Source organism: Dermacentor variabilis, chromosome 9, assembly GCF_050947875.1.
Source record: "Dermacentor variabilis isolate Ectoservices chromosome 9, ASM5094787v1, whole genome shotgun sequence".
NCBI lineage: Eukaryota > Metazoa > Arthropoda > Arachnida > Ixodida > Ixodidae > Dermacentor > Dermacentor variabilis.
This window is the reverse complement of record NC_134576.1, coordinates 40,371,692-40,383,488: the sequence shown is the minus strand read 5'-3', so window position 1 is coordinate 40,383,488 and position 11,797 is coordinate 40,371,692.

Below are 11,797 nucleotides of genomic sequence, written 5' to 3'. Positions count from 1 at the left end.
TGTTTCGGTTTCGCTGGCGCGAAATTTGGATTACCCCTCGTAACCGACGTGGGCTGTCGCGGAAGCTTGTCCTTTCAGACCACTTTTCGTCACCCAAATGGCAACGCTTTTATTTGTCGCTTTGATTTAACGATTCACTCGTTTGTCTAGTTCAATATTTGGTGTGAATTGAGGTAGTGACGCAATTTTTATTTCGATTAAGTTGTAACAGATGGAGATAGAGGTAATCATAATTCACTACGGCTTTATCCATCGCGCTTGTCTTCTGTGTTTTGGTACAAGCGCTCATATGTATCAAAGAGACAGATTTTCCGCAATGTTTTTATTCCAAGTCAAGATAGGCTTCTTCTGGGTTCTGCCGTTGTCAAAGCACCACGACACGCAGCAGCAGCTGCCGTAGCTTGGACCGCCGGACGGCATGGCATCAGCACGGTCTGAAAATATCAATAAGTGCACGCTTCATTAATTACCAAAAACATATGTACACGTCATAACTGTACCAGGAAACCACTTTGAATGAATAGCGAACCGATGCAACATATAAAACCACCGACACATCCTGACCTCTGACCCATATAACCCGGACTTACAAGGATAAATGTTAATACCTCGTACAGGGGTGTTCAAAAGTTCCCAGGTCGCCATCCTATTTAATCCCATGGAGGGCATCGCGGCCTGTGAAGTTTTGGACACCCCTGTACGTACTCAGTATAAGGAGTATATTGGTAGGCAAAATAGCAGTTCACATAAGCGTGATGAAGATACATTCGAAGCGTCCAAATACGAGGTCTTTGTTCAAATGCGCGCCACGCCACGCCTACGCGACAATACGTGGTGCAATGTCTTCACCACGAAAAAATGATAAGGAACCGAAAATTACTAGAATGCGCAGTACTTCCCAACACGGCCGCCGCAATAAGTACATGCAGTAGTCATTGGTGACTTTTCCCCACCGTTACTTTTCTGTATAAACAATCCGCACGGACGCATACACCAGCGTCCGTCCGTGCGCCGTAGATACACACCTCGCTAAAGTACCAAACGCAATAAGCTATGCTCGCTGTTTATGTCACATGCCATTGTTTGCAAGCAATATCGTTAAAATATTCAGGAGCCCTTACTCTATAAGGGAAACGAGCAAGCAAAACTTGGCTACAGCGTGCCTAACGTCCTGTTTTCTTTATTTAGGTAGCGCCCGTCCCCGGAACGCCGTTTTCGGTCTGAATCAGCGTGGCGTCTTTTATGTTCTTTCCAGCGTTCGTCAGCCTCTAGAACGGGCCAACGAAAAGACCGTCAACCGTGACGCGATCATTAAAACGCGGTTTAGGAATTCAATTTTCTCGAAACCGGAATTTTCTTGAAATGTGCAATTCATGGTATTCACCTTAAGCGTTGTCCAGCAGATCATTTTTAATCCGCCAACACGAACTATTTCAATGGAACGGCGATACCGCGGTTATCGCAAACAGTGCTGGGCAAGAACGGTTTACCCTCGCAGACCGAGACGCAGCGTCTCGATGGCGTCTGACAAGCTGCGAGTCGCAGTGCAGTGCACAGCCGTGAACCGGTGCAAGTTAGTGGCAGCTTCGCGTCGTTTGATTATTTTCACGGAACGCAACCAACAAAGATTATGCCGTTCTCGGTGGGGATAGCAAGGAAGTACAGCTAGAACAGCCCTCTTGCTACGCGTTTCTTGAGGAGGCATGCTTTTCGCATTGTTCGCGTCTAGCCGCCTCATATAGAGCCGCAAATTGCTTTTTTTTTAGCGAACCTCGTCGCGCTCACAAGTCAATTACTCCAAGCTTCGCTTAAAAACGTGACTCACCTTTCTCACACACAAGAACACCGCCGCAGCCGACGTTCACGAGACGTTCCCGCAGGCACGCCGCTGGTGTCGTTGATTTCTTCTCGATGGACGAATGGTGATTGGTGTTGATGGCAGTACGAATGAAGAACAAAAAGCACGGAAGGTGTCTTCGATAAATTCTGTTTTTATGTATCAGAAACACGCCAAATTTGGGTGTATAATTATTATTTTGTAAAGCGATTGAGCAGAATTCATTACAACATTTTCTTTTTTTGCGCCTGCGTCCCCTGGCGTTTGATGAGAGCATTAGTTCGTTACGTAGCCGTGACGTAGTTCCTGAGGCCAGATTTCTCGGAGTGTCCGCTCTTAGTCTTTTTCTTTCTCTATGGTGCAGGTGGACGGTGCATACCTCTTGCTTTGGAGCCGATCATTCGTTATTGCTCACTGCATGCTATCTTACTCATTCCCCATAATGGCTCCGGCAATACTTGAGTGTTTTTCATCAAACGTTTAATCACCAATTTCAGTGATTGACTCATGGAGTAACACCAATACGGTATTTCTATCGTACTTTGTGACCTTTAGTCTAAGAAAGTACTGTTTTAATTGAGAGACATGCGTTTGAGTTTCCGATTAAAAATATATTAGCCTTTCACAAGACGGTTATTTTTCAAACACCGGGCTCTTCGACACCTGGTGACACACAAAGTGGACGCCATAGGAGGCTCAGGCGGAAGAATTGCCGGCTACGTATGCCAGGCTAACCCCGCCTGCTGCAATACCACCACCACCACCCGCACGCACCCAACAAAACGGACAATGTTCCCTTGAACTTGTTTTGAAGCTGCAGTTGTTTTACTGAAAGTTTCGCACGACGGACGATGCATTGACACGAATAGCAAAGTTTAGCCTTGCAATGGAAGTCCTTGGACTATGTTGTGACTGTATGTGGTTGCGACATGTTGCACGACGTAGCGCTTTTTGGAAACTCCTGCTGCACAGGATGAACAGTGCCCCTCGCAGCTACCGCGCATCTGAGAGCGTTAGCATCATGAGCACCGACAGTGGTGTAGGAGGGCTCGCGCTTGAAACTAGGAAGCTTACCAGCAAATAATCGGCTGGTATACAAAGCAACATAGCAACATAGAACGTTAAAATCAGAGAGGCTGTGCTACTCTATTGGGTGGGGGCAGAAATAAAACAGGCTATGAGCACCTACCCAAATGGCAAGAGTGAGAGAGAGAGAGATTAGCTCTGGATATTGTTCTGAAGGTTAGGCGTACGAGACCAAGCCTAAATGGCACTCATTCGCCCCTTCGTCTCTGGCGTAGACCTCTGCCAGCTTGACGCCCCAAAATTGGTCTTCAGGGGGACGAGCTGACGAGTGATACATAATTTACATGTGTGCGAACGCAGGCGTGGCGAGTAGCGGCTCTAAGCCGCCGGGTGAAGACACGTTTTGATTTGAGTTTGAAGGAGGCGCCAGACCACCGGTTGTTTCTTATGTTGAATTCCAATCAGAGTCGGAGCAGCCGACGGACTCCGCAAGCGAGCACTCAACTCTGGCGCAGAGCAACGCCTCCACATCCACGAGTGGAACACAGCCTGCGCCGCCGGATCAAGGCGGAAGCGGAACTTATATCGCCAAGTTACCCAGGATGCCTTGCGTGCTGTCATTTCTTTCCGCTGTTTGCTCCCAGCACCGCCGCGCCGGTCGTTTGTCTCTTCAGTTCAGCGCCATTCCCCCTGTTGTTTTTTTCAAAAGTGCGGAATGGATATCTCGGCAAGCGTGCAGCGGCTTTTGCTTCCTATGGTGAGCACACAGGATGCAGACAAACATGGTAGGTATCTTCGCAACTTGAACACTGTGCTGTAAGTTCAATGCAACGCACGTGTTACGTGGAGCGATTGTCTGTTGACGCTATATTTCAGTTGCGTAGTTGCTTTACTGCTGATGCGTTCGTTTCACTCAAACGCACTGCATCCGTCATTGTATTGTGCATTTTCCTGTGTGTCGCGAAGAAGCAATGAAGCAGTGTCGCGTGCCTGAGCATTTGTCTCCCTCGAAATGTTTAGCGGAGGTATCAGTGCGAGTGCATATTCTGCTGCCGAATGGAGTTGTGCTGTTGTATAGGTCAGGACGGTAAGTGCATCCAATTTTCGAATCAGTCTCAGTGCCACAGAAATCTACAAATTGCTTTTCCTGAAGCGCCACTGTCAATTTCAGGCCAGAAGGACCGTACTGTAATTTTGATTAACAGCCACCTGATCAGGTACGTTGCATCATGCTAAGCGTGTGTAATGTAATCAAGTATGTGCACCATGTGTTGAGCAAATATTGAACTTGCGAGGCACCGTGCATGTTTATATTACGCTATTATTCGAAATTTCGTGTTGAGATGAGGTAGCACAGCAAACATTGAGTTATTGTTTTGTTAAGCTGTGATAGGAAGTCTGACATGGCTTAATTAATTGCTTACGTAGTTGCATGAAATGCACGTGGTGGTTCCATGTACTGCAACATGTCAACTTCGTAATGGTTATGTAGCTTCATATGTGCCACCTTTAGAAATCCAGTACAATGAATAATGTTGAATTTCGTCTTTCCATCAATAGTGCCGGAACAGAGCCGAAAGAATGAGCAACGCAGTGAGTCCATTTATGATGGCATATTATTTATTTATTTATTGATACTGTTAGCCCAAAGGCCGGTACAGGATTGAGAAATCATAAAATAAGCTTCAAAAGATCGCTGCAAACACGAGCACTACACAAATCAAACCAGCAAATACAATCGCTTAATGCAGCTGTAACACCTCCACAGCAACCTCATGCACTTTTTGTTAGCGGGTACAGGCTGTGAATGGACAGCCAGGGAAACAAAGCTGCTATTTGATTATTATGACCAGTACTTTGCTGAGATGGGACGGTTGAAAAAATTCAAAAATAAAAAGCTAATGTTCAGCCGAATCGCAACCAATATTACAGAGGCACTCGGAGTTCTAAAAACCAGTGAGCAGTGCTGCAGCCGCTGTGAAACTGTCATGCGCAGAAAAAGAAGCGCTACAGCACACAACAACAAATCCAGGAATTTCCCCGTGTGAAGCGCCTTTTGAAGTTGAAGTAGCCAGAATACGCTGGCTAGACGACAGCCTCGAGCCTGAAGAGCTGAGGGACAGCCCTGGCGTTGTTGCTGTCAAGAGGCCAGCCAGCCAGACGTCGGCCAGCCACGCATCAGACAGCCCAGCATCGACCTGCCAAGCATCAGACAGCCAGGAGTGTGCAAGCCTAGCGTCGAGCCAAGCATTGACAAAGGAGCCTATGCCCAAAAAGCCTAAGCCCTCAGGTTCCGGAATGCTGGAGATGACGGTTTTCTTCGATGAAATGACCAAAATTCAAGAAGAAAAAGAAAAAAACGAGCTAAACTGGAACAGAACGGAGAGAGGTGCCACCAAGAAAGGCAAGAATACAAGGAACGTATTCGGCAAGAGAAAGCAAAACAACATTCACAAAAAAAAATTTGGCTTCTAAGCCGTGCTATTGGCCTTGAAGACGAATAAAAGAAATCCAGTGTACGATAATATCGGCATGTTCAAATAAAAGTGTACAGTGCCAAACATGTGTCTGTATCTTTAAAGGAGGTCGCGCGTTAGTACATATACCCCAGCTCCCAAATACTGCATGGATTTTATTTCGATGCAGCAGCTCCAATACAGCGTCGGGGCTAGTGGTTCTCATGTTTACATCCAGGTAATTACAGGTAATTACGGACCAGGCAGGATTCCGTAAAGGCTACTCATCATCATCATCAGCCTGGTTGCGCCTACTGCAGGGCAAAGGCCTCTCCCATACTTCTCCAACAACCCCGGTCATGTAGTAATTGTGGCCACGCCATGCCTGCAAACTTCTTAATCTCATCCGCCCACCTAACTTTCTGCCGCCCCCTGCTACGCTTGCGTTCCCTTGGGATCCAGTTTGTAACCCTTAAAGACCATCGGTTATCTTCCCTCCTCATTATATGTCCTGCCCATGCCCATTTCTTTTTCTTGATTTCAACTAAGATGTCATTAACTCGCGTTTGCTCCCTCACCCAATCTGCTCTTTTCTTATCCCTTAACGTTACACCTATCATTCTTCTTTCCATAGCTCGTTGCGCCGTCCTCAATTTGAGTAGAACCCTTTTCGTAAACCTCCAGGTTTCAGCCCCGCAGGTGAGTACTGGTAAGACACAGCTATGATATACTTTTCTCTTGAGGGATAATGGCAACCTGCTGTTCATGATCTGAGAATGCCTGCCAAACGCACTCCAGCCCATTCTTATTCTTCTGATTATTTCCGTCTCATGATCCGGATCCGCCCTCGCTACCTGCCCTAAGTAGATGTATTCCCTTACGACTTCCAGTGCCTCGCTGCCTATTGTAAATTGCTGTTCTCTTCCGAGACTGTCAAGCATTACTTTAGTTTTCTGCAGATTAATTTTTAGACCCACTCTTCTGCTTTGCCTCTCCAGGTCAGTGAGCATGCATTGCAATTGGTCCCCTGATTTACTAAGCAATGCAATAGCATCAGCGAATCGCAAGTTACTAAGGTATTCTCCATTAATTTTTATCCCCAATTCTTCCCAATCCAGGTCTCTGAATACCTCCTGTAAACACGCTGTGAATAGCATTGGAGATATCGTATCTCCCTGCCTGACGCCTTTCTTTATTGGGATTTTGTTGCTTGCTTTATGGAGGACTACGGTGGCTGTGGAGCCGCTATAGATATCTTTCAGTATTTTTACATACGGTTCGTCTACACCCTGATTCCGTAATGCCTCTATGACTGCTGAGGTTTCGACAGAATCAAAAGCTTTCTCGTAATCAATGAAAGCTATATATGAGGGTTGGTTATATTCCGCACATTTCTCTATCACCTGATTGATAGTGTGAATATGATCTATTGTTGAGTAGCCTTTACGGAATCCTGCCTGGTCCTTTGCTTGACAGAAGTCTAAGGTGTTCCTGATTCTATTTGCGATTACCTTAGTAAATAGTTTGTAGGCAACTCAACAATAGACCATATTCACGCTATCAGGTGATAGAGAAATGTGCGCAATATAGCCAACTCTTATATGTAGCTTTCATTAATTAGGAGAAAGCGTTTGATTCTCTCGAAACCTCAGCAGTCATGGAGTCATTACGGAATCAGCGTGTAGACGAGCCGTATGTAAATATACTGAAGGATATCTATAGTGGCTCTGCGGTCACCGTAGCCCTCCATAAAGGAACCAACAAAATACCAATAAAGAAAGGCGTCAGGGAGGGAGATACGATCTCCCCAATACTATTGACAGCGTGTTTACAGGAGGTATTCAGAGACGTGGATTGGAAAGAATTGGGGATAAGAGTTAATGGAGGATACCTTAGTAACTTGCGATTCGCAGATGATATTGCCTTGCTTAGTAACTCAGGGGACCAATTGCAATGCATGCTCGCATACCTGGAGAGGCAAAGCAGAAGGGTGGCTCTAAAAATTTATCTGCAGAAAATTAAAGTCATGTTTAAAGTCTCGGAAGAGAGCAGCTGTCTACGATAGGTAGCGAGGCACTGGAAGTGGTAAGGGAATACATCTACTTAGGGAAGGTAGTGACTGCGGATCCGGATCATGAGACTGAAATGATCAGAAGAATAAGAATGGGCTGGGATGCGTTTGGCAGGCATTCTCAAATCATGAACAGCAGGTTGCCATTATCCCTCGAGAGTAAAGTGTATAACAGCTGTGTCTTACCAGTATTCACCTACGGGGCAGAAACCTGGAGGCTTACGAAAAGGGTTCTGCTTAAATTGAGGACGACGCAAGTGGCTATGGAAAGAAGAATAATGGGTGTAACGTTGAGGGATAAGAAAAGAGCAGATTGGGTGAGGGAACAAACGCGAGGTAATGACATCTTAGTTGAAATCAAGAAAAAGAAATGGGGGAGGGGGCATGGGCAGGACATTTAATGAGGAGGGAAGATAACCGATGGGCATTAAGGGTTACGGGCTGGATTCCAAGGGAAGCTTAGCAGGGGGCGGCAGAAAGTTAGGTGGGCGGATGAGATTAAGTAGTTTGCAAGGACGACATGGCCCGAATTAGTACATGACCGGGGTAGTTGGAGCAGTATGGGAGAGGCCTTTGCCCTGCAGTGGGCGTAACCAGGCTGATGATGATTATGAATTACAGGGCTACTAAGAATGTCATTTCATCATTGCATGATTACGCACAAAGCCTAGTGCTCTCATTAAAGTGGCTTTCGGTGTGTTGGAGCTGAAGGAAAAGCACAGTTTGGTGCAGGATGGTTTAGTTACCGCACTTTTTCTACAGGAGCTTTGCCAAGACTTTCGTGCGCTTAATTTCTCCAAGCCTGCTCAATCTCAATCTTCACCAGATTTGTCAATATGATTATCACTGCAATTCTGCCGCTGAACGTCATTGGGTACTTGTTCATTATCATCATCTGGCTCTACATCACCATAGTCAATACACAAGTCGCGGAGAACGCAGCAGCTTATGATAAACTTATTGAGCCAGGGAATAGTGCGCTGCTCAAGATACATCAGCTGTCTGAACCGGTTTTTGGTGCTAAATGCATTTTTGACGAGAATTCTTGTGGGTGAAAGCTTATAATTAAATTGCTTTTGCTGCTTTGGTAAAGCACCATAATCCCCGTAGGGTGTCAACAGGTGTTCCCGCAGTGGATACGCTGCGTCCCCTAAAAGATGGTGAGACCCCTGACATTCAGCAGAGATTTTCTTTGAAAGTGGCGAAAAGCTGAATGCATGCGAATCATGCATTTTGCTTGAGCTTCCAATGAACGTATCCAGGAAGCGCCTTTTGTCATCGCAGACGGCCTGTAGTGTGAGTGAAAGGTAGTGGTGCCTGTTACAACATGTCGAAGCAACCTTCCTCTCCGGGCACTGTATCTTCATGTACGACCCATCTATGCAACCAACAACATGAGGCATTGCAGACACCTGCAAACAAGTCATACACTTGTGTTGAGCGATATCATCCATGTCTGAACATAAAATGAGCATTTGCAAGAAGTTTTAACAAGAAATACTGGTGCTCATACCCATTTGCTCCCGTTAACAGCATACCCTTCATAGTACAGCATCATTTATTTTAAGTTAAAGAAACAAAATACAAAGAAAATGCAACTTTGAGAAGTACTGAAGACAGCATACACTGCCGTGCACACAACATATTACATGTTTTTTTACTATCCACTTCTCTTTTTACTATAACAAAATGGGAGAGAAAATAAAACAAAGCCCGTGTATGCTCTTACCTTAATCGATTTGACGCACGTAATGAGAATTTGCTTGCCAAAGCAGACATGGTCTACATCGCATCGTACTCCCGGAAATCTGAACAGACATCTACTAATGTGGGTGATGACAAAGCCTGCTGCATCATTCCTAAGCAAGGAATTGGCTGTGATCCCAGGAGATACCTTTAGGTTGCATGTTTCAACCACTACTGGCAGAAATTTTGAGTGTTATCATCAGAAGCTATCACGTTTTCACGAAGGTTCAGCATTATAGAGCTTGAAATAGAAAACAATAAAACGTGCGCAGTCATGTTGCGATATCAATAAAACTTGGCTGGGCGATATTCATTGCTTCTTATAGGTAAAGAAAATCAAAACAAGCCTTCTCACAACTTCTAGTGAGGTTGTACAGGTCAGCAGGAAATTTTATCAACGGCTGTCCCAGAGTCAGGAGGAAGTCGGCTAGTCTATGGAGGATTCGGTAAACAGAGCTTTCCGACAAGTCGAACCGGCTTGCCACGTTTCTCATGCAGGTTTTGTTGGCCGCGTAGCAGCGTAGTGGGATTACACACATCCGAAAAAGCAGCTTCAGACTACAGTGCACTGCAAGCAACTTGCTCGTAGTCAAATCCGTTTTTATGCAGGCATCCGACGCTTTCGCGTTTCATTTATCGTTGTTAATTTGGCAGGCGCATAGAAAAAATGCGAGAACTAACCAGATAAAAGACAAGATATGCGTTTCCGCAGATTTTGCTGGAACCTCTCCATGTGTGCCCGAAGGGCACATTGACGACGCAGCAATGTCGGCGATGAACTTTTCCGCCACAGGTCTAGCTAGCCGGAAGTGCTTTCGGAACTGCACAAAAAAAGAAACAGAAACGAAAACACCAAAACGTGTTAAACTTTGAGTATGCTGCTTTCCTTTTTTTTTCCTTACCTCATCGCCCGAGTACTCCCGCACGACGTCCTTGATGAAGCCGACTACTTTAGGCCTCTTTGCGGGAATGTGGAACATCCTGTCGAATTCCCGCTCGTAAGCGGTAGTTTCAGCGTCGCTGTCACTATTCGAGCAATTGGCCGTGTCGGAACTTGAGCTTTCAAAATCGGAGCTGTCGCTATCGAGTAGCAGAAGCAATGCTGCACGCTTTGCCGAACTAGCCGAGCCGTTCGTGTTATCCCCCATTACCAACACAACTCGCGAGTCCTGACCGGTGGCGCCTCCCAGCAGACAAACGTGGTAAAGGAAATACGTCACGCAGAGTTCCGGTCAACTCCGCCGATTTTGACGGAGCATCTGTTTCTGCTCCACGGAGTGTCCCCCTCTCTGAATCCACTCCGACTCTCTCACTGGAACACATTACTCCCCCCCTCACACTGTCATTGGAACAAACTTGCTCCGAAACGAGCAGAAAAACTTCCTCCGACTCCGCTATTGGAATTCAACATTAGTAAGTGCTTTGTACGCTGGGCGATTAGGGACCCTAAGAAATCTGAAGGGAGTCGTGATCTCTGTGTATTTATCCACGCGATCCCCTTTCGACCCTAGTGGGGACTGCTGTCTGGCTCGGCGTGCAACTCAATGAGCCGCGGCGTGAGCCGTCTAGCTTCCAGGGAGAGGCAACAAAGCCCCTTAAACTTCGTGAAGTAGTGCCCCGCTTTCAAGAATGCCGCCTCCTCCTCGCGCGCTCTGCTCGAGGCCGATGCCGCGTCGCTTGTGGCCTAACAACATCACGTGGGCCCTCGCGCCCTGCATCAGCGTCATTTTTGCTCCAGAAGCATCTACGGAGTGGCGAGGGGCGCATGATGGTGCCGTTGCTGCGCTCGAGCAGTGTAAGCGGCGCCACTGTCGAGGAGGGAGCGTGAAAGGTGAGGACAAACAAGGAGCAGTGAAGGCAGAGGAGGGGAGTGTCGCTACTTTACGAAGTTGGAGGGGTTTCAAGAAGGGAGTGAGCTGGGCGCCCCCTCGCGAGCGGCAGCTTTTGTGTACTTCATTACGTATTCGGCTTGCATGCAAGCTATTGTTAATCAAATATCCGGTCCCTGTGCTATGCTAAATCGACGTTGTCGGGGCGAATGGAGCCATGCACTTTGGGGTCACCATACACATGTACTGCCACTGTATTACTATGGATATGATAAGATGGGCTACGTGCTCTGCCGCGTCGACTTAGGCGACATCCTGAGTCTTGCAATATTTTCTACATAACTTTGGCAGGTTATTGCCGTATTTAAATGCTGTGTTTGGGATGCATGTTCCTAGGTATAAGGGGTATCTTTATATGCGTAACGATGTTGTGTGAAAGGCTACCTTTGTGCTCTACTGTGATGCGTAGTTTATGTCGAGTTCTTGAGCATGTTTCTGCAGTTAGAGCTTTGTGTCAGTCTCGTATTCTGCTATCTTTCGGACTTCTAAGAGTTCTTCGAGTGTGTTCTGCATATGTAGGGCTGGGAGTATGCCACGTCCCGTGCGTTTGGGAAGTCCTATAGCTTGCTGTAAGACCGCCGATTTGGTGCGTTCGATATTGGTCTTCTCTAAGACTTGGGACTTAAAGTGGAGGCTTACGTACACTGCACGGCTAATAAGGAAAGCCTGTATGGTACGTTCCAAGTTGGCCTCCTTCATGCCGGAGTGACGATTTGCTATCCTTGATATGAGCTTCATTGTTTGTTGGATACAGTTTTCTTGTATTTTGATG